Here is a 23,719-nt window from a genome sequence, read left to right on the forward strand (position 1 = left end):
GGAACTAAGTGGTGTGTGTTTAAAACTCTGGAAAAAAGGTCTTTGAAAATTAGCATTCACTTCAGGGAATGGTGTTTATTTGACTAGAAAAGAGAGTTTGCCTCGGGCTTTCTTACATAAACCTTTGTATTCTTGGCTTAAAAAAAAAAGTAAAAATACAGGAAACCATCATGAAAGCAAATCAAGTGTTGTGTCCAGCTTCTTAGTTGAGTGGGTACCACCATCTCTGGGCAACAGTTAATGCAGTGTCAATAAGATTTTTTTTTTCTAGTTCTTTCTAGAATTAGAAAAAAGCAGTCGGATGATAAGCAGTGCAGCAGCAGAGCTGTTCTTGCTTCCTGAGCTACCTGTGGATGTCAGGGAAATGTCAACTTGCACCAACTGTGTACGGGAACAGAACACTTAAGTTGTTAGGAGTAGGATCAGCAAAGTTAAAACTTTGCTGGTTTTGGATGCAGAGATGCTTCTGAGCTTATCTGAAATGCCATTGTAAATCACTAGTTTAAAATGTATTATGGAATAGTTAAATTTGAACAAGAACAGCATCTACATAGAGGCTGCCTTATGACCTCTATATGCATTGTGCAATGTAATCATTCCGAACAGTGGCAATTGCCAACAAATACACGTCAGTTAATGGGTTTCTCTTATTGTTTTTGAATCTGCAAGGAATAAGCAAGTCTGCAATAGACAAGGCATAGAATGGATTATTTGTGGGAATCTGGTACAATATAGTAGATCCAGAGGAAGATGCTCTTTCCTCTGTGGTTCATTACCTGTCATTAGCAGTTTTATTGGAATTTCTGTTGTAGGTGGACAGAGTATTTTAGAGAAGCCAGGTAAGGACAATGGAGAAATCCAGTCTGCTGGTTTTGGAGGGAGAAAAGGCAACAGACAGTAGTTCAGTTTATTTGGTATGGGGTGGGGTTTTTTTTTGTATGATGTAAGCATGTGAAGCTAAGAAATGGAAATGATTTAGCTACTTGAGGTTGCAAATAAAATAGACCTTGTGACAGGTTATTTGACTCGTGGTTTGTCCTGCACCCAGGAGCCACATGAACCTTCAGTAAGGAAATGTGCACATCAGAGGGATTATTCTCGCAAAAATGTTAGAAAGTATGGTTGCCAAGAATGAGTCATTTCTGTTTGTCAATATATTAGGAGACTGCTGTGCTTAAGGAAATAAAAAGATGTCATAGCTGTTGTACAGAAGTGTTTTAGAACTACTAATATCCCAAAAGCAATCTAGATCTTCAATATAACTTTTTGTGGTGGTCACCTACAGGAATTTCTGAAACTAAATATTATTCAAAATGCATCTTAAACTGAATGGTAGTGTCATGTAGGGCCAAGCATGTATCTAGCATATCTCTTACCCTTATAAGAGATGAAGTGTTCTACTTACCTGCCTTAACCTCTGCACTGGGAACGTAGTTACCTTGCCTGTTGAGTGATCTAACTGCTATGTATTGCCTTCTCAGTGAACATGAAGTCCTGGAGTGCCTCTACTTTTCAATCATAGCAACATCTACCAAAAACTGGCCTGGTTCATTATGGGGATTTTTGGCTATTAATATACATACTGTTATTGCTGTCATCAGTGTTCTAATGTGTTAGGTTTTTTTTTTTTAAATGGAGGGAAGCTTGTTACATGTGTATGCTTAACAGAAGCCCAGTGTTAATATGGACTAAAGTAGACTGCATATTTAAAGGACTAAATAAGCTGAACAACCTGGACTAAAACAGGGGAAAAAACCTTTTTTGTATTCCAAGAAAACATTGCATAGAAACATATTCTGCTGGAAAAATTGCCAGTGCTGTTTTAAGACCATATCTACTGACCTCATAAATGTGGTTTCCGTAGTCCTGAGTTTGGGTTCACATGTACAAATGGCTGGTTACAATTTTCTTTTCTATTAAGCGTTTTTGGAATACGTGATGCTTTATGAGCAAAGGTTAACTAGGGCCTGAAGGAAGCTCGGAGCAGGAAAGCACAGATGTATTTGTAGCAATGAGGATCACTGGCCAACCTCAGAATTATTACTGCTACGTATTATTTAAAGGTAGTGTCTCTGTTGCCTAGCTCTGCCAGTGTCTTCCAAAAGGTGATGTTCTGCCCTAACTCATTTCAATGTTCAAAGCCATTGGGGCTAAATCCCTAATTCTCACGTGATAGGATTTCAGTTTACATAGTCAGAAAGGTAGCCGGTATGATATAAGAATGAATACTTTAGTTAGGAATATTGTTACCTTAACTCTGTGTTACTCTACACTGGAATTAGTGCTCTGAAAAATCTTTATGGTGCTGCCTTTTGAAATGGGGCATTTGTATAGGATTTTTTTAGTAGGTAAACATAATTGTCTTGCCAGATACTGGAATAAGCTTTAGGAGGAATGCAGTACCTGGAGCTTTAAGAAGCTGGGATAAATGAGGGCTCAGCATCCCTGTGAGTTCAAGGGTCTTGGATACAGTCAGAAAAATTGCTGTGATAGATTTCATTATTTTGGGTATTTCTGATTCTTGTCAGAATTCATTGCCTTAGGTAAAGCATTTGTTGACTTCAGCTGGGAGAAGGCTTTCTGTGGATTTTGTTTTATAACTGAAGTATTAAATTGCTGAAACTGTTTGCTATACAATGTTAAGATTATATACCTTTAACACTGTTTCAGTAATTACTGTTTGGGAGCTCTCCATAGATTCTCATCAGTACTGGAACTTCAGGGATATTAAGAGTTGTGTGAGGTGATTTGAAACTTAACATCAGGGTCCAGCATCAGGACAGCTCTTACAAAATAGTCCTTGGATGAACTGTTCAGCCACTGAAACAACTAAATGTCTCTTACCTCCATCCCCCTCAAACACACTGCTTGGGATTGTTGTTTCTTGTGTATCTGTGAAAATAAGAAATGCTAAATTGTCAACTGAACACATAATCTTTCAAATTTGCAGCTGGTCTGAAATGACTGTACCATGGTTGGTGAAGAAGCTGCCTAACTGTTGTAGGATGTGATGGCAAGGGCAAATGTCACTTTAATGTTCTCCTAGTGGCATCTTATGTAGGCCATTCTTCTATTCCTGTGCAGCTTAGAGGTGCTTGGAATACTGAAGCCTTTACTATATCTTTTTAAGTCAATCTTAATTAACAAAATAACTAAGAACGCTGTCTAAGGAATAGCTGAGTGGAGGCACTGACTTCCTTTGATCTGCAAGGGGGCAGGTGGCCAAGCTCTCTTCATTCCTGCTTGTATCCTTTTCAACATCTACAGAAGGGTGTTGCAAGGCCAAACCATCGGCAGGGAGTGCCTCTCTGAAGGGGCTGCCAAGAGACCCATGCTTGTTTGTGCCCATGACCATTCCACAAGGATATAGCTTTGCTCATTAATCTTCTGTACTTGAGTTGCAGGACGAAAAGTTTGCATTTCTTTTGGTACTTTGAAGGTAAGCAATAGCATCGAGCATGAATTGATCTTACTAGAACTCTATTAGAAAATCAGTCTTCAGATTTCCTCTGACAAAAAGTGGTAAAGCTGGACAACTTAAGGTATTTAGCTGATGTTATCGCTGTGTAGTACTAATTTTGTAATCAAATTGCAGCAGAAGAGTTGGTGTCGTGACCAAATCTTGTTTGAGTAAAACCAGCGAGTTGATTCAACAAGCTGGCTTGCATAAAACCAGTTGGATAATTTTGCCATGCTTTTTTCACTTCATGATCTAATGCTTTGCAGATAGTTCAGCTATGGGCCTGGATCAGCTGAACAAGTAATAGCTATCTGGTTTTCTGGTATTTGAGTGTAATGCTAGCTTCAGTTTTTATAATTTTTTTTACATACTCTGCCAATGGCAGTGTTTTGGATAGCTCTCCCATCACTTTCCTTAAATTGAGTTATTTGATCCTATAGATGTAGCAAGTGTTCAGGTCATAGAGATCCTTCTTAGCAGGAGTGGTTCCTGGCATCTAGCTTGTTTAACCCAATAGCGTTTCTCTCCTTCCCTAGTGTATGCCTCTACTTTAGCATTGTAATTTGTGTTTCATAAAACAGTTTACCTTGGGTTTAGTCCTGCTACTGTCCTCTCCTTGGAAGTGAAGCTATGGAGCTCTTACTTTTAGTTTTGGGGCATGAGGAAAAATCCAATTTCCCACACTTTTTGCTGTTCCAACTTTCCCATCTCCACTTTTTCCTTTAGTAGTCTCCTGTCTGTCTTCCAGGTGCAGGAGTGTCCAAACCTTGTCCTTCAGGGCATGCTTAGTGTTTTCTTTGCTCAGGGTGTTCCTCAGCCTCTACCTACTCTAGTGGCGGCTCTTAAGCAATTTGGGCACTGTTTTGTCTTACACATGAGCGTTGTCAGACTTGAGTGGCATCTTTCCAGTTGCTTGCTGAAGGGGGCTAACTCAGACAGGAGAACACTGCCTCGCTATCTGCCTTCTGGGCTCTGTTTTATTAGAAGTCCTGAGAGGGCAAAGATGGGACTGAGGCCAGGAATGAAGAGGCCAGAACAGCCTGTTGCACCCTGCCTACTCCCTTGGGCAGCTGCTGAAGGGCAGGAAGCCTGAACCAATTCTTTAATGAGTTGAAGTGATGTTCTGGGACTGTAAATGAGCTCAGGAGTCCTTACAGCAATCCCAGTTGGATGCAAACAGTCAACAAATGTGCTTGTTCCTGATTTCCAAGAGGCTGTTGGGAAAGAGGTAAGGTCATGGGAGTACAGCTTGTATCAAATCCTTTTGAAAACACCTTTGTGCGTTGCTTTATTGCCTAGTCAGCCATGGGTAAAAAGGAAAAATATATACTCCAAGGAGCATGAGTAACTTCTGATGCTTGTCATGCTTTAAAGGTACAAGTAAAATCTCAAAGGGTATTTCAAGAACTGTAAGTTCTCTCATATTTCTGTTCAATACCTGTATTGTGCCTAAATCAAAACCAGGATTTTAAGAAAACAACTTGGGTTAAAAGCAATCTGCTTCTTAAAAGCCAGTTTTATTACAGAGCTTGCCTGTGCTAATCAGGCGCTCTGGAACTTTCTCAGCTTCACTTGGAGAAAAAGATTTGATAGTGCACAAGCACTTGAAAGGAAGACTAATATGACAGGTTGGCTTGTTGCATGCACGGGACTGCCCTGAGTAGCTTTGAGTTTATGGTTTGCTGTTTGGCTTAATGCTCAAAGCAGTTTCCTTTTACTTAAGTACTAGAATAACTTTGGCTATGAACTCTGACAGCGGTATGGCCTCTGTTACTTACACTAGCGTGCAACTGAGCTATTAACTACACAGATGCTAATAGTGATTTTTTTTTTTTTTTTTTTTAAGGGGGATTTTGGAGAGGAAACTGAGTGGAACACTAAAAATAATTGAAGCTCTGGCTTTTCCTGGCCCTCTTTTAATTTTACTAGTCTATAGAGGGGAAAACAGTTCTTCCAACTTTATTTTGATGTCTTACAGATTGATGTTACCTTATACAAAAAGGTAAAACTAAAACTTTTCTTTTTCAGACTACAGATGTAATGACTTGAAAACACTAAGTGATTTTTTTTTTTTTTCTTTGTGAGCACTTTATTTTTGGAACGTGCTTGTGTCTGTACTGGTAAGATATTGCAGCATGAGAAAATCATGTTGAGGCAATCCTGTCAAATCAATCCTTCTACAAATCAATCTACTCAATACTATGTATTTCCTGTGTATAGCATTGTTTTGGAGAAAAGATGTGTTCTGTCATCCAGTCTATATTTCATTGTGGCTAGTGTTTGCTCTTTTATGTAGTAACAAACATGGATTCCTTGCTAGCAATGATAAAACTCCTTCAGTATAGTCTTGGCTACATTGTTGGCTGCTCTTTGTCTCCCTTTCAGGAAAAGTTGTTCTAATCTTATTGAATCAGGATGGTTATGTTTTATATGTATCAACCGGTGTATTATAATAGTGATAATATACATATATATTTGGGTTTTTTATACACACATGGAAAAGCCAGGTCCCCAAGATCTGGGTCTATAAAGCACCCTACAGGCATATAACAAGAAAATGCCACTATTTTTTTCTGTGAGTAAATTATAGGCTCACTTGTACGCCCACACACCAGTGTCACTTTCTTGGCTGAATTCCCCTTAGCAGTTTGTGGGCATTTGAGTGTACTAACAACTTAAAACACCAAGTATGTGGTTAAGAAACTGTAACACAGAATTGTGTATCTTCATGATCTAAAGCAGAAGGTTGTGGTATCTTCTTGATATGAAAATTTACCTGGTGAGCTGAAAGGTTGGCTTTTATCTTTGGGAAATTACTTAGCAGAAACATAAATTCCTTGGAGGTCTGAAAAAGAGCTTATTCCTGCTCCGGCAAAGCTGGGCTGTTATACTGGACAGGGAAAAAGCAACTGGGACTTGTTTGACAAAAGTAGAAGGAAATAAAACAAAAAGCCTATTCTGTTGAATGAGTCACGAGTGGTGTCCCCCAGGGATCGGTGCTGGGGCCCGTTCTCTTTAATATCTTTATCAATGATCTGGATGAGGGGATCGAATGCACCCTCAGTAAGTTCGCAGACGACCCTAAACTAGGGGGGCATGTTGATCTGCTTGAGGGTAGATTGGCTCTGCAGAGGGATCTGGACAGGCTGGACAGATGGGCTGAGGCCAATGGTATGAGGTTCAACAAGGCCAAGTGTCGGGTCCTGCACTTGGGTCACAACAACCCCATGCAGCGCTACAGACTGGGGGCGGAGTGGCTCGAAAGCTGCCTGGCAGAAAAGGACCTGGGGGTGTTGGTGGACAGCCGGCTGAGCATGAGCCAGCAGTGTGCCCAGGCAGCCAAGAAGGCCAACACCATCCTGGCCTGCATCAGGAATCGTGTGGTGAGCCGGACTAGGGAAGTAATCATCCCCCTGTACTTGGCACTGGTGAGGCCTCACCTCGAGTACTGTGTTCAGTTTTGGGCCCCTCACTGCAAGAAGGACATTGAGGTGTTGGAGCGTGTCCAGAGAAGGGCTACAAAGCTGGTGAAGGGTCTAGAGGACAAACCTTATGAGGAACGACTGAGGGATCTGGGGTTGTTTAGCCTGGAGAAGAGGAGGCTGAGGGGAGACCTTATCACCCTCTACAACTACCTGAAAGGAGGTTTTAGAGAGATGGGAGCTGACCTCTTCTCCCTGGCGACAAGTGATAGGACAAGAGGAAATGGGTTCAAGTTATGTCAGGGCAGGTTTAGATTGGATATTAGGAAGCATTTTTTCACTGAAAGGGTTATTAAACATTGGAATAAGCTGCCCAGAGAGGTGGTGGATTCGCCATCCCTGGAGGTGTTTAAGAAAAGGGTAGATGAGGTGCTTAGGGACATGGTTTAGAAGTGGTGGTGTTTTTATCAGGGTAGGTTAATGGTTGGACTTGATGATCTTAAAGGTCCCTTCCAACCTCACTGATTCTATGATTCTATGAATTTAATACAGCTAAAATACCAAAATATAAAGACACTGAGGCTTTCTATCTTGTTAGCAAAACTAACAGACTGCTTCCTCATGGCAGAGTACAGCTGCTTTTAATAATTATACAGATGTGTTTGTGCCAAGAACAAGCATTTCTTTCTTGCCCTTTCTGTAGTATGAGATATAAACTGTCTTATGTGTACCATAAACTGTTCTGTGGTCTAACATCTAGTAAGTATTGAAAGCAATAGAGAGATTGTCCTATGTAGAGCACTTCTGGAGTAAACGGAAATCATGTAATAAGCCTAATCCTGTTCTTAGTGTGAAGAGAACAGGATTTTAGCTATACTATTTGAAATCCCTAGTCTTCCTAGGGTACACATGTGTTTCTTGGTAAAGTTACAAATATTAAAACATAAATGTCAAACTAAATAAATGTGGTATTGTCTTTCATAGCATTTGAAGAATGTTTGATGATGATGAATTGTCCCTTTGATTGCAGTTGTTTTCTACAATTGTTTCTTATGCTGCAGGCTTTGCCCTCTGAGAACCCAAAGAAGAGTTGGAAAAGGCACATGGCTTTCAAGATGGTGCCCTTGGCAGTAATGTTGCACTGGGTGACTGCTTAAGATGCAATTCTTTGGGCTGAGAATGCTGAGACTTCTGTCACTTTTCTTGATTTCTAAGAGATAAATTTAATATTTTAGTGAGGGTTTACAGTGAAGATTGGCATTTTGAAGATGCTGCTCCCGTAGTCAGTGTCTTTGTAAGATGAGGGAAAAGTACTATCTCAGGAAACTGGAAGTTTTATTTCAAAAGGCTAAAATACTAGGACCACCGCTTCTGGCAGCACACACTGTCATGATACTTAATCTGCAAGACAGGAGATGACTGGTTAGTGAAATCTTGAACAAATGAGTTTTATCTCTGAACTTGGAAAAAGTTTCTCTTCCCTCCTACTTCTCTTCCCCCTTTTCCTCCTGAGCCCCCAGCTCAAGGGTTGCAGGAAGACTTCTTGATATTCCTTAATAAAGACACCACTTTTCTTCACTGCAAGCCTTACGCTTAGTGTGCAGCCATCTGGCATTCTGCATTAAGTTTGACTTGATCACTTGAAAAGTATGTGGTTGAGTGTTCAAGTGCTTTATGCAGAATATATGTTAGAGATGGTGTATCTGACTGATACTTTGAGAGATGATTTTTATCTGTGATCAGACAACGCTTGTAAAAGATCCTTTTCATTTTTCTTTTTAAACTATGTGGAACATGCGTAGAGATAAATGTACTGCTGACAGGACAGAGGTTCCTTCAGGGTATATCTTTTTCCCCATTTACCAAGTTCCCCAGCTCCTGCATAATCAGTTTGTTACAGAACTGAAAACATCCTTGAATAATTATCTACAGCTCTTGTTATGGCTCCTGATGGTCCAATTCATCTGGACTTTCAGCTGCCACCAGAGACATAAAAGTACTGATATGATCTGTTTATCTAATTTTTGAAGGCAAGATTTGGTCTGTATGTGATAACCTGAGATTTGCTATGCAGATTAAGGACTCTTTGTATATAGACGTTTTAGATTACTTGGCTTATGGTGAAGGAATTTCAGGTTGAAGTTACATTCAAAGCTATGGAAAGGATCTGAGCGAGGCCATCTATTATCTGTGGGTCCTCCATATGATGTTTTTCTTGGCATGGGAGACAATATTCACCAAACAATCATGGTGCTATTAAATAAGCAAGTACTGTGTAGAAGCAGTGACAGTCATTTGATTGACACGTTTTAGGAATGGGTTCTTGTCTTGTCTTACACTTTTTTAGTGTTATTTGCACTTGCTGTATAACAAAATATTTGCCTAGTATTTTGTATGTTGTGGTTCTTTAAATGTCATGGTGAGCTTGCTCTCATAAATGGTTTTAGATGAACAGATGACCTTATTGTTGGGGTGATTTGTATGTAGCTGTAGTATCTGAGCTTATTGAATACTTCTGTAAAAGAAATGCAGATGTTGCTTGATCAACTTCTACAGACTTTTGTGGGAGGGCAAATGACCATAATAACATCTTTTGGAAAAATTATTTACTCATACCACCCAGTGTTAAATTGAAGCTTCCGGGGGCTTTGTGAGGAATCTCTAAGTTAGAAACTGCAGGTTTTCTATGTGGTACCTGCAGAAATAGTTTAGAATAGACTTGTTTCACAGCTATTGTACATACAAGCTCCTGTTCTCACCAGGCCCTGAGAATATTAAACTATTTTGGCACTGCTGTCAGTGGAATCTGGGATTAAATGTCTTATAATGAGTTCAGGCTGAAGTTTTGTCAAAATCATGCTTATTATACAGAGAGGGAATAGGGGTCATTTAGTTATACCTTTTAGTCTGTCTTTGGAGGATTGCTTCAAAGTGGTGAAGTTAAGTAATTGATTGGGACTTAAAAGATCAAGCAAGCATTTATCAGTGTGAAGTGTCATTAGAGTACTTACATAGTGTGCGTATGTCTTCAAATCAGCATGTGACACAGGCTGAGCACTGCAGTAATACTGAGCAACAGCTATTGGTGGACCTGACTCTTGTGAAAAATTGGTTTTACTGAAAAGAGTAAATTGAAGGTAGTCAGCTGGGATCTGCTCTTCTCCCGTGATCCATGTGCTGAGTGGTTTTGTGTGTACATGTTGAATTTGAAATGTATTAAAGTATTCAAGGCTTCCTGAACTAGGAGGTGGTGGTAGTATTTCTTTGTAAATGCAAAGCAGCGAAGTATTCATAGCTGGAGTCTTTACCTTTCAACTGGCTTTGCAACTGGGGAGTGTCTTTATATTCTGTTCTTCTTGTGAAGCTAAGGAATGGACAGACTCTTAAAATAGGGTTTTAGAGATGTATAATTTTCGGAGGCATCTCTGCATAGCACTGTTTTTAGTGAGCTAACAAACAAAGCAACCTCACCGCTAATATTTCTACTTTGAGCTTTACATGAACCTTACAGGTGATGGATTTTTCATATGGGGCTGCATAGTTTGTCTCTTTGCATATTAATGAGATATTTTAGTATGAGTTTCTTTTCTAGGAGCCATCTTTGTCTAATTTCTCCTCTTTGTTGTTCTGCCATAATCCTCATAGCTCATAGGTCCCAATATTGCTGCTGTTCCTTCAGATACGTTGATCTTGTGAGACACTTCGAAGTACCTCATGACTCAGAAATTGTATGAGCACCTGATGACACGTTCCTACTTTTCTAGTCCTTTATCCTGGCCTCTTCTAAAAGAAGCTATAGAAAAATTGTTTTTTTCTCATTTCGGCAACCTTGTGTCATTCACATTCAAATAGGTAAAAAAACGACTAGTCCTGCATTACTTGATCTTGATGTGTAGCAGCCCTCACCTTATGTAATGCGATGTACCTTTGTCAGTCTTTCTACAGCAAAGCTGATGTAAGCAGTATGTGCCCCGCCTGATATACACTGCAGTCACACAAGAGGGTCTGATAGTACATGTGGTCTGAAAGGTCTGGAGGTAAGAACTCCTTACAGCTTTATAGCTCCAGTAAAAGGAACAAAAGTATGTAGAGCCAAACACTTAAGTTCAGTGGCAGAACAACTTTGAAAAGAAAAATCATGATGTGGAATCTCCTGGGTACCCTTTTCACACTGTCACACTCTGAATCAAATCCTCTGGATGTGAACAAGAGCTGCACCATGTGAAGGAAACAGTAGGTTAACTGTTGCACATTCTTGTATCTCCTGATCTGAATGCTGCTGCAGTGTTTTAAAGTAAAATTCCAGGTATCTTTCTTGGCCCTTTGCATTGCCACCTCTTGTGCAAACACCCTGGAAAGCTAGAGAAGAATTAGCGACAAATCTTAACCTAATATACAACAGAAATAGCAAATTCCTTTGAGTAATTTTTGATTCATCAAGAGATGGTGGAGAAGATCTGGGGCTACATCGTCAGCTCTCTGTTCAAAAAAACAGAAATAAATCTTTCAACAGTATTGCCTTAAAGGTTTTTAGTACTGAGCAAGCTTAAGTTTCTTTAGAAATGTGTATTGGTGTTACAGAATCAATGTGTTGTATTTTAGAGCTAACTTCATTGTATTTCACCATAAGTAGCTAAGTAGCTCTTATGTAAAGCACAGCACTTTGGGTTTCTGCATGAAGGACATTAATAGAGGTAAAGCACTTTGTCTTGAATTCTCATCTCACTGTGGTGGTTTGTAATTTGTTGTTCCCATTGTGCAGGGTGCTTCAAAGTGGAGTAAGTTCAAAAACTGTTTTGGAAGTTGACTATAAATGAGTAAGTCTTTAGATGAGGACGGACAATCCTTGGCTAAATATTGTTTAGCAGCCAAATGAGTTTGCAGATGCTACCAACCTATGAGGCTCCTTGTGCCTGTTGAGATTTTGGATTAGGTTTTCAAGTGATTTCTTCAGAGGATGACCTGAAAGAAATCAGATGCAGTTGAAAAGGAAAGATGCGAGTTCATATTATTGCACAGGAGCACTCAACCACGTGAATACGAGCTAGGGAGTAGAGAAGGAGTAGGTGGATCGCAAGCTGAATGTGAGTTGGGTTATGCTGTGGTGAAACAGCAAAATGCAGTAAAGAATGACAAAAGAATGCAGTCTACTCTATTCAATACATACTGCTTCATCTGTTGCACTGTGTAGCCACGTGGTCAGACTAATGTCCATTCCACAGTCAAGTTTGATTATTTTTTTTTTCCCTTTTTGGCATTGTGACACAGCTTTAAAGGTAGAAGAAAGCCAAGGTAGTTTTGTAGATGCTGTTAAGAACATCCTCATCGTTGAGAACATATGCAAATGCTTGTCTGAAATTTTTTGAGTAGAGTGTGGAGGTCTGTGTTATTGTAGAACTGATTGTATTAGGCCATGCATATCCTCATATTAACAACTAAATATTTCCAATCCTATTGATGTTTTGTGTTTGTTTAATGAGCCATAAACTATGGCTTTTGGATCAGTTTTATGTAAGCAGGTGACACAGTGCACCTAGCAAGCACTACTATGGTTGAATTTGTATTTGCATCCACAATCTTAACTCTAAAATTATAGAGAGTCAGTTTAAAGAATCAGCTGTTTGACAATAGGTAAGTTGTAGGAAGTCACGAAAGAGGGGGAGAAAAGGAACTTGACAAACAAAACCTGCAGCTGACCTCTTTCTGTGCACAAAGAGTTGTCTTTACTGGGCTCTGTGGCAGTGTACACTGCACCCTTGGTTATAACTAGGTCTCTGGAAGTTGCGTGTCTGCATTCAGAATTTGAAATTGTTTGCTGTCCTCATTGAGTTTCATGCAACGCTTGGGAGAATGACAAAAGTGAGTATCTGTTCTGGAAATAAGGTGGTATTTCTTCCTTGGTTTCAAGGTTAGCACTTGCACATGTGCTGTTTATTGTGGAAAGCGCTTCCAGTGACTCTTCTGCCCAACAGGTGTTGCTCTAAATACTTGTATCGTCTTTCGCCGGCTTTGGTTTAAACATTAGTTTGTCGTGCCTTTATGTTCATTATCCCTATTCTCCTATAAATTTGCTTCTGCCAGATGTCCTTACAGATCCCTCAGGTACAGCAACTAGACAGCTTGAAGTGAAATACTTCACCAAACATGTGGTGAAGCTTCTAAGTTGCAATTAAGATACTGTGGAAAATTTTCCTGTGAAGTAGAGCTGGCAAGTGTTGTCTTGGATGGGGTTATGCAGTGAAGTCCTGGCTTTTCTAAAGTCCTCCTTGGAAGACTTTTCATTTAACGCTTGGAGGGGCAAGGGGCATGGCTGGTGTTTTACTTAAAACCACTTTTTTCAGCACAGTAAAAGAATTGTTACATGTGATTATTCACATTATCCGTGCGTGGGAAGGAAACAGCAGAAGCCACAAGAAGTGAATTCTTGGGTTGGTTGAGCTGGCACTTCAGGGTATGCCAGAACAATGAGTTAACAGATCATACAATTTATATCATCTCACAGACTTAGTAGTTTGGAAATGAAATCTAGGGTGATGGAAGAAGTTAATTTGGAAAAATCTTTAAACTGCTGTAGCGAGCAGTACTTGCTACATTTATGGTAAGTATAGCAACAAGTAGTACATGCAGTTGACTTAGCTTACAGTTAAACCAATGGAAGTGTTAGTTGAACATCTCCTGCTGCAGGAGCTTCTTCTGTGAGGATCACTTTAGCTCTTCTGAGATGGGAGGAAAGGCCATGCAAGAGGGGTACATGGAAATGTAGATGCCTAAGAAAGCCAGAATGTAAGGCTAATTTGGGCTTAATAAGTGTGTGTGTATGAGGTCACAGGTCCAGGGGTGAGTAGTTCTCTTCAGCCTAAAAGCCCTTCTTGTCTACGTGATGCTATTTGCCATTTAGTTTTCTTCCCTAGACCTTTTGCCTTGTGGGCCATGTATCACCACTCTATGCTTAGAATGAAACAATGAGGCTTTATTTCTTTTTCCTGCTATCATCTTGGTGACTTTGAGCTTTTCCGGGAAAAGCAGGGGAGGAAGAAGAGGAAATTTGGAGCTGATCATCTTACTGTAATTGTCCGGTTGTTCTTTGGGTATCAGCTTGTTTGTAAGATAAGATAAATTTAGGGAATGGCTGTTACCCTGCAAAAGTCTTTTGCACTGAAAGTTTTTGCAAGTCCTATTGACTTTTTTCCCTTGGCAAATATCTTATGCTGCTGTTCTGTGTTGGATACCAAGTTGACTCACACACTAACACTTCTTGCTGTAGCATACAAACTTCCCAAGGTTTTGTGGGAGGGAGTAGACTGTATGGTGTGCTGCTGTTAAAAAGCAAACAAACACAAAAAAAAACCCCAAACCCCAAACAAAAAAACCAACAACAACAAAACAACCCCAAAACAAAACACCCAAAGGCACACAAAAAAATCCTGCAACCTTTTGTCTTGTTATATAGCCTATGTAATAATGTTTCTAATCTTTTTATTATACCATGAGGAGTCAGGTCATGTTTTCCGTAAAATTGGCAGAACTCTGATTCACTCTGATCGCATTGACTTCCAAATTCCCTCTAACCATCATGTGAAAATTATTAGTATTGCTCTGTTAAATTACAAATTAATAGCCTGGGAAATCCCAGAATTTATTTATGTCAATTCTATTATTTAAATACAAAGCTGGGCACGGCAGGGTGGTTTTGTGAGGCTTTAGAAAGTGAGAATATACCAACATGCTATTAAAAGGCTTGTTAAAGATTCTGAGAGTGCAGTCCAGGGAAAAGACCACACAAACTCTGCTTCAGGATGTTTTTGTTTTCTGCCTGTCAACAAATTGTACTCTGCTATGGAGATTTATAATAGTGTATTAATAATGTTACTCCCTGTTCTTGATGGAAACTATGCACACACAGAACAATAAAAGCTGAAAGCTTGTTTTAAAATGGTAATGCAAGGAAATGCTCTGCTCAAGGTTTGTATTTGTGGTTGTGACTTGGTAAAATGGAAATAGGGAAAACAAACAGGAAAAGCAGATGGGGTAGGCTTATTACGGAGTATACCACCATGTTTTGAATTTAACTTGAGCATAGAGACCATAACAACATTAACCCTTAAATGCATTTGTGTGAGTCAGAATTGTTGATATTTTTAGAATCAACTCCCCCAACCATGTCAAATGTGCCTAAGCAGAACAAAAATAAATGAAAACCCAATTTCCTTAGTTACCTCAGTTGAGCTCTGGGGCTGACTTTTTTTTGCTATCTAACTGATCCTCTTTTAATGTTTGTGCTCTGAAGCTTTGATTTACTTGGTCTTGTAGGAATGGATTCTTAAGCCCTTGTGATGAAGCTCTAATTAAACTGATAATGTTGCTCTGATTCAAGACAGCTTAAGTGTGTGCACACATCCTCTACTAGCTGATGAAGTGTCCGTGTTTATTTGAATAGCCCACTAAATCGGGGCTACTAAACTGATGGACTTTTCAGTTGATGCACATTCTAAACTTTAAGTAAAACTGTATCTGTATTTTTAATGTTTGGTGAAAAGTTATCTGATATGCCAGTACAATAAGGTCTGATTGGCAGGCACCTCTCCAGGTTTCTCCAGAGCAACTGGATGTTCTGGGTATCTAACTTGAGGGAGGAGAAACCAAGTTTATTATGGATAACTGAAGTGCTTGTAATAGTCTTCTCTGTGATGTTCTATTTTTGTCAGAACTGCTGACAAACTTTCCATTTACCCTTGATGGGCACTCAGTAAAAATGGCAGGGATATTCCACAGGTCTGAGTTTATCCAGATACTTTCTTAGGTCTACTATTGATTGCTGCTCCATCATGCCTTTTCTAGTAAAGGATTGATTTATTCTTGCTTGATGTGACTCAGAGAAGAAACTTTGTGTTTGACATCAAGGGATAAAAGCTAGGTATCAAAGTAGAGATTTCTACTCTATTTATCAGTAATGAGTTGCTTACGGAAGGATATAGTTCCCCATGGTTTCCAAATGTTTGTTCATCTGCTTACTTAGGAAGTCTTTATTCCTAAATCAGTGAGATTTAGGGCTAGTTTCTTTTTGTTTAATTGCACTGGCCTACAGGAGCAGAAGGCTTTTCTTTTTTAAAACATAGCATTTGTAAGTAGTTGGAAGAAACAGAAATAATTAGTGCTTTTTCACTGTATGAGCTATTAAGTTGTAAGTTAGCCATGCATACGGAAGACTACATTGAGAGCTTTACAAAATGCTGTTTAAATGAGGTGCCTGATTTGTAATCTGTGATTTATATCTTTTGGGGTAGTATTAACCCTGTTACTAATTCTGTGGCATGTTGTATGTAAGATGAGTAAGTTCAGTGACCAGAGCATGAATTGGATGAAGTTTATGCATAACCATGATGATAAGCTATGAAGAGACTAGTAATCTCATCTGATGAGAAACTTCACCTTTTGTAAGTCTTCCTGTTGCCATGTGACTTTCTTTTGGGCAACAGGTGATGGATATTGAATAATCCTCCCGAACTTGCTCTCAGGTTCTTCTCTGCCTCTGCAGGAGGGAGTGGTTGGGCTCTGGCCTTTCACCTTCCTTTGGGTCAGGTGAAGAAGCAATGGGAAAATGAGGGGGTTTCCTCTAAAGTGCTGGAAGGGCTAGGCAGGGAATAAGGGAAGGGACTGTCCCTTGGTTTCAAATGGAGAAGTCTTTAATCCTGTGGGTGGATCTGGGAGAAGGACGAGGAGTAATTGTGCATTTGAGAGCAAGAAGAAGGTTTGAGCAGGACTGAGAGGAAGCAATAAAGAAAAACAAATTACGCTTACTCCAAGATCCAAGGGGCAAGTGTTCTTGGGTTAAAACTCTGTTATTGATGACATTACCCCAACTATATCCCTTGCACCATTCTTGGGATTTCTGTGAATGTTGTCACTACATAGTAGTGTTGAAATAGATAAAACAGCTTTCTTTCCTCAAGACACGCCTTTGTTTTCCCCACACCAGTATGTAATGGCTTAAGCACAATCATCTACTTTGTGTTAAAATTTTTCAGGTACAGCGTAAATAAAGCATTCCATGAAGTCATAAATGTAATCCCTCACAGCTTAATGGGGAACCAGGGAATGACACAGTCATTTTTGTAATGAAGATGGTGTAAAAAGTACTTTGTGTCTAAAATGGCTGAATTGTGCACTCTGTCATACTTATTAACTTAATCTGTAAATTTCCCTCCACTTTGGGGCTGGTTTCTTAGTGAGAGCGAGTTTGGTTCACCACCCAAAATTCATCTAATCTCCAATGTTTCTTGGGGTTTCCTCCTTACCTACATGCTGTTCTGCATCCTACTTTGCTCTAGAGGAGAGGTGACCTCTTTCCCCTCGCTGGCCTTTTGATCCGCTTCCCACAGTTCTTGGTGGTAACTGGGAATCAAGGGCTCTCCCATAAGAGACCCTTGCTCAGGAGGTGCCTGAGCTGCCAACTGTGGGGGCCTAGAGGCTCTTCTGGGAGTGCTGGTATATATTTGGTGTATTCTTGCACTCATTCTGGTTGCTTTTGGCCACAGTCGTGGTCTGGTTTGACTGAGTGTGGCTATTTTTGTCTTTTATTTTACAGGCTTTATGTAAAACTGATCTAGGCAAACTTCAGAACTTTACCCAGCAGATGGCTGGAAATGCTGCCATGTTTAGCAGCTTCTTCACATTTTAACATATTTATCAAGTTTTGTATGAGAAAGATAATTCAAGGCAAGCAAAAATATGTAGCCCCTAATTGCCGCAGTACACTTAATCTTGCTGCTCGGTTTGCTGTGGTGGCTGGCTGTCTTGACAGAAGTCAGATCAAGGTCACTCAGTGTTATATAGGGAAAACATTTTAAAAATTAAATAATTATTTTGGGAAGCTAGCGTACTTTTCTGAAACATGATGATTCTTATTTGAGCTGGAAATAAAAAGACAAAAAAATCCTTTACTGTGACATTATGAACATAGGCATTTAAAGATCATTGATATAATCCAGTAGTAGAAATCTTCGTAAAACAACTTAAATCAACAGAAAGGAAACACTTTTGCTGCTCACTTCAGTAAAACATTGGAATGGGTAAAGCCCAAAGTATTTTGGGATGGTTCTGCTGTTACTGTGATGGAAGTGAAGTTTGGACTGGTTGTGGTTGCTGATGGCTACGGTCAGGATACCTCTAGCCAGGGTGAATATTGCTATTACAACTTCCTTAAAACTTTGCCACTGGGGTGGGGGGAAGAGAAGACAGAATTGTGGTGTACAGAATCTGTCCCTCCTGAGGACTGCAGTATGAGACACCAGAACTGTGATGGTGCCTCATGGGAGCGGGGCTGTTGGGAGGCTGGGAAGCACTGACAGGCTGCATAACATCTGAGCAGCCATAATTTTATTGGCACTTGGCCTCTAGTGAGCATGAGAATTTGGGTTACAGTGGCCTTACTGAAGTGTAGTAATAAGAAAAAAAAAAAAAAGGGGGGGGGGGGCAGGGGGTAGTTGGAGGTGGGAGGAGTCTTCTACTGTAAGCCAGAAGCACTGCCTGTGGCTCTTTGTCCTGGAGGGTGCAGAGAAGCTCTCAGTCTCCAGTAGTTTGACATACTGAATTGATTTACCTCAGCTTCTCTGGGCAGCGTAGCAGTGCCCATCTGGTTGGCTGTTCTGGGTGTTTGTGGCAAGGTGTTGGGGGCTGCAGGGGCCTTGGTGAGGAGAGGCCAGGGCTGCCCTGTGCCCGACATAGCCGCTTCTGCAGGGCACAGCTGAGCCCCTCCAGGAAGACGGCAGCACCTCTGGGAAAGGCTGTTGAGGAGTAACATGTTGCACAGGTTGGGGGGGGGACACGACGAGAAACAGCCCTGCAAGTGTACAGGTCAGGAGTTTCCCATTATTTTATTCACAGGAAATCAAAACCACACTGGTATGACATTTCAGGCCTTTAGAGTGCACAGAAACAGCTTGTGAAAGCTTAGATCAAGAAATTAAGAAGCCATGGTACTAAGAAGCTCTTTGTTGTTTTGTTGGTTTTTTTTCCCAATCTATTCCCTTCATGGTTAGATGCTGGAGAGATCAATGAAGGAAGTATTTTAGGAACATAAACCTGTTTCCCACTATTTTAATAGTGCAATATGGAACTGGAATTTTTTGGCTCAGATGTCTTTGATGTGAAAGAGATGCAAATTTTAATACTTCTCTTCCCATCTTTGTAAGGGCGTTCATGTATGCCAGTTTCTACACATCTTTGGTTTGCTCAACCATGTACAAAAAGCCCAACTTCTGTTTTCAGTTGAATGTAGAGACAGAAACCCAGACTCCACATTAGTGCTGGCCTCCATTGAGGTAATCTGTTCCTCAGGACCAGCAGGTGTGTGTAGTCCAGGGTAACTAGTTTGGCTACCTTTAGATTTTTTTTTTTTTTTTTAAACATCTGTCTTAAACTGGAGGTGCAAATAGGAATTACAGCACTTGGCAACAGTTTGTGGTTTTGCAATCCTCTGGAGAAATCTAGATCTATAAGACAATGAATGGGTTGTAATGAAACATAAATATCACGCTTTCCTTTCTGACAGCTCTGTTCTAGTGGTTTTTTTCTTGTTATATAAATAAAAAAATACGTATTTTGCTTAGACCAACACAGATCACAAAATGAGTACCTTTAAATGTCAATAAGCAGAAGCATGTGTAACACTTGTTTAGCACAGTTATTCAAAATTACACAGTTAAGATGAGCGGGAGTACATTTTTCTCTTTTGGTTTGAGTGGGAGAGAACACTAGACTGGAAACTGGGTGAGGATTTGCTAAAACAGAAACCAATTTTTCTTTTGTATGCCACTGATACTATTTTTTTGAATAAAGGGGAAAATTGAAAAGTTGTATAATCCAGCAGTTGGTGATCATTTGTCACCTAAAAGTGGTGTTTGACTGGTTCTGAAGTCTGTTTTTCATGTGATGTACATGGGATTCTGCCATCCTGCATGTCAAGGCTGGTCAAAATGTGCGCATACACTTCAGATCATGAGTATAACTACTTGAGCCAGTTAAGAGTGGTTAACTCAGCTGGAACTGATGGTTAAACTAACCTGCATGGGAATGGAACAGACTGCTCTAAGCACGAATTTTGCTGCAGTAGGAAGGTTGAAATATTTTGTGTGACAGTGAAACGTGAGCTCTTTTATTTATTTATTTATTTGTTCCCCAGCAGCAGCTGTCAGTGAAAATGTTTTTGGGGTAGGGAATACTGTTTGAATAAATAGTAATACATTGAATGGCGTCGAAAGGTGTGAAAGGCATTAGGTTATACCTGCCCTACAGTTGAAGAGGATGTATTGCAACTACTGTGGGCACACGCATCACGCAGGGGTGTGTAATGGAGATGCCAGAGTCTGCCCTGAAACAAGGCATGCGTTCCTAAGCATGCGGATGCAGCTTTTGCTGATTTGTGACCCAAATTAACAGAACCTCATGCAGACATATTAAAACATTAACTTATGTCAGTGCTAGTGTGGGTGAGTGTATACTGTGCTCCATTGCATAGTCCAGAGATGCCTTGCTGTGGTTTGGATGCACTTTTCCGTTAGGAAGAACCATGATTTCTTTCTGTTTATTCTTCAGGCAACAAGAGCCTCTCTGACTCAACATTGTACCAATTTGGGAGAGTCGCTGGGCAAGGAAAATGATATTGCTCTGATTATTGATGGCCACACACTGAAGTACGCCCTTTCATTTGAAGTCAGGCAGAGCTTTCTGGACTTGGCACTCTCCTGTAAAGCGGTCATTTGTTGCAGGTAAGAAATTCCGGGACTCTTTCTGGTAACAGAATGGGCACGAAGCCTGTGGAACTCTACCTAGTATGTTAACTTCCCGTTCGTGTTTATAGTGCTCACAGGAAATACAGAAGTAGGGGAAATAGTGTGATACTCAAGAAGAAGCAAGCTGCAGTGGTGAACCACTTGATAATGTAATTTATTTCTCTATTGTGGAACTATTGTGAAGCAAGGCTGCGCTGGGAGGAGTAAAGGAGGACTGTAGAGAGATATTCCCCTTATACCACAGGCAGGTCCGTGAAGGTGTTCATAAGGCTGACTGACAGGCCAACAAAGTTTAAGATTTCATTTTTTCCTGTCCTATGGGATGCTCTACAGTGTAGTGGTAGAGCTTGCACACCTTCGAGGTGATCATTCAATCAGCTTCCTGTTCCCTCCTGGTGGCAGAACTCTGCTAGCTCTTGGAAGCAGTCTCGTAAGTATGCTGGAAAGCAGCTTGGGTAGTAGGTCCTTTCCTGCTCCGATGGAGAAGGAAGCAATTCCTTCACTAAAAGTGTCATTTAATAATGCAATTCCCTCTGCAGTCAATCCCAGCTGAGTCCAGCCTCTTTTATAAAACAATGAAAGATCATGAGAACATTATGCCTGATTGCTTGATTGTAGTAGACACTGAGGAGAGAGGAGTGGTATGGATGTGTTCATTTGTAAGAAATAGGAATTGGGTACCAAGAAGTTTGTGTGGCTGTTCAGCTCTACAGAGGTTTCTGGATAAATTTAAGTTGTCTTGATGTATCGATGATGTATGCTATGCAAGAATATGTGTAACAGTGCAATTTGCCCCGTTTTAAATGGTAGACTACCACTTGCTTTACTAGGTCACAGCAGAATTTGACCCTGTTTGTGGATTTAGCCATACACAGATGTGGTCCCATGTCATGACTACTTCAGAAAGAAGGAAATGAGTCCCAAGAAAATGAAAAACAAAAGCTGGCCTGCTTTACTTTCTGCATGGTAGGAAGGATGCATCATTTTTAACTTTGAGAGATTATGCAGCTTTGAGGACTGTGCGCATGTCTATGTGTGTGTGTACTTGGGGAGATCTGTCACCTAGAAGGAACTGTTGTTTAGGCAGACAGCAAGTTTCATCTGCATCCTAGAAGCAAGACCTGCTTTGTGGGGAATGACTATATGGAGTCCTTGTACTACTGTTTTGCAGTCTTACTTATCCTGATATATGTGTGCACTAGCATGAAAATACTGCATGGCAAAATCAATTGCAGTCCATGCACCTAAGTAGATGAACCCCTTGGCTTTTTCTGTCTCTTGACTAGTTTCTTTCCGAGTGCTGGGACTCTTGGACTGATGTACTGCAGGGTGCAATACTGGGGCTGGCACTGTTCAATGTCTTCGTTAATAACTTGACAATCAGATGGAGTACTCCCTCAAGAGGTTTACAGACAATACAAGACTGGGAGGAGTGGCTGATACACCAGACCGTTGTGCTGCCATTCTGAGAGACCTTGACAGGCTGAGGAATTGAGAGAGGAATCTCATGAAGCTCAAGAAGGGGAAATGCAAAGTCCTATACCTGATGAGTTATAGCCCCATGCACCAGTAAATGCTGGGGTTTGCCAGGCTAGAAAGCAGCTCTCTCTAGAAAGACCTTGGGGTTCTGGTAGACAAGCTGACCACGAGCCAGCAATGCACCCTGGTGGCAAAAAAAAAAAAAAAAAAAAGACAGCAGCATCCTGGGCTGCAGTATGAAAACCACTGCCAGCAGATTGAGGGAGGTGATCCTTCTTTTCTGCTCAGCACTGGTGAGGTCACATCTGGAGCACTAAAACTGTGTCCAGTTTTAGGATCCTCAATATAAGATACAAAGAGGTTTAATAGAGAGCCCAGTGCAGGGCCACGAAGATGATTAAGGGACTGGAGCATCTTTCATATGAAAAGGGACCGAGAGCTGGGACTCTTCAGTCTAGAGAAGAGAATGCTCAGAGGGGTTTCTACCAATTTGTATAAATATGTAATAGGAGTGAACGAAGATGAGGGAGCCATGCTCTTCTCTGTAGTGCTCAGTGACAGGACAAGGTGCAATAGACAAAACATGAGAATGTCCATCTGAAGACAACCCCCCCCCTGTTTTACTTTGAGGGTGGTCCAACACTGGAACAGGTTTCCCAGAGAGGTGGAGTCTCTTTTCGTAGAGATGTGGAAAACCCAACTGGACGGAATGGTGCTGGACAACCTGCTGTAGCTGACCCTGCTTTAGCCAGGGGGGTTGGACTAGTTGATTTCATGTGGTCTTTTCCAACCTGGGGTGGAGGGGAGGTATAGAGGGAGAGGGTATTGAGGGTGGTGGTGTCTCACTTTGGAGCTGTTTCATGTGAGTGAACAAGAGTGTTCTACAAGAGGGAGCTCACACCATTTCAGGAATCTTCTCCTGAATGCAACAGGCCAGTAAGGTAAGTGTTCTCTTCTTGGTGCAAAGTTACCTTGGGCTTAGAGAGCTCCAAGTGCCCAGGAAGGGAATTGACCCTATGTTGTAGACTTATGCTGTTGTATTTGAGCAAATAAAAATAAAAAGCTTTTGCTTTCATACTTGGTGACAATGCTTTGGTAGAGAGATCTTTCCAAGGCGATTTCTTGGGTTTAGTCAAAGACTTGACAAGGTAGGGCGAAGAGCAATGTGGCTGAAACAAATCATAAATTGTAAATTATTAAAGTTACACTACATTAATATATGTAATTAACTGAAGTCATGTTTTTCAGAGAGATATGTAATATTGGACACTTCCTCTCCCCTTATTTCATGACCAAACTAACAGCAGTTTTAATTATTAGTGAATTAGCAAATTGAGGAGCAATGCAGAAAAAATACTGTGAAGCGTAAATCAAAGGGGAAAAAATGATGTAATTTCATAGGCTTAAAAAGAATAAAATAACTGAGTTTAAAATCCCCAGGGAGAAAGAGGAATGCCTTTAATGGCCTTTAAGGCTTTGCAGGAACCTTCCACTTACTTGCCAGGTGCTTGATACTGAAGAAAGAAAAACATATTTTCTTTTTTTTTTTTTTTTCCTACTCTGGGCTG

Source organism: Vanellus vanellus (assembly GCF_965231255.1).
Source record: "Vanellus vanellus genome assembly, chromosome: 1".
Lineage (NCBI taxonomy): Eukaryota > Metazoa > Chordata > Aves > Charadriiformes > Charadriidae > Vanellus > Vanellus vanellus.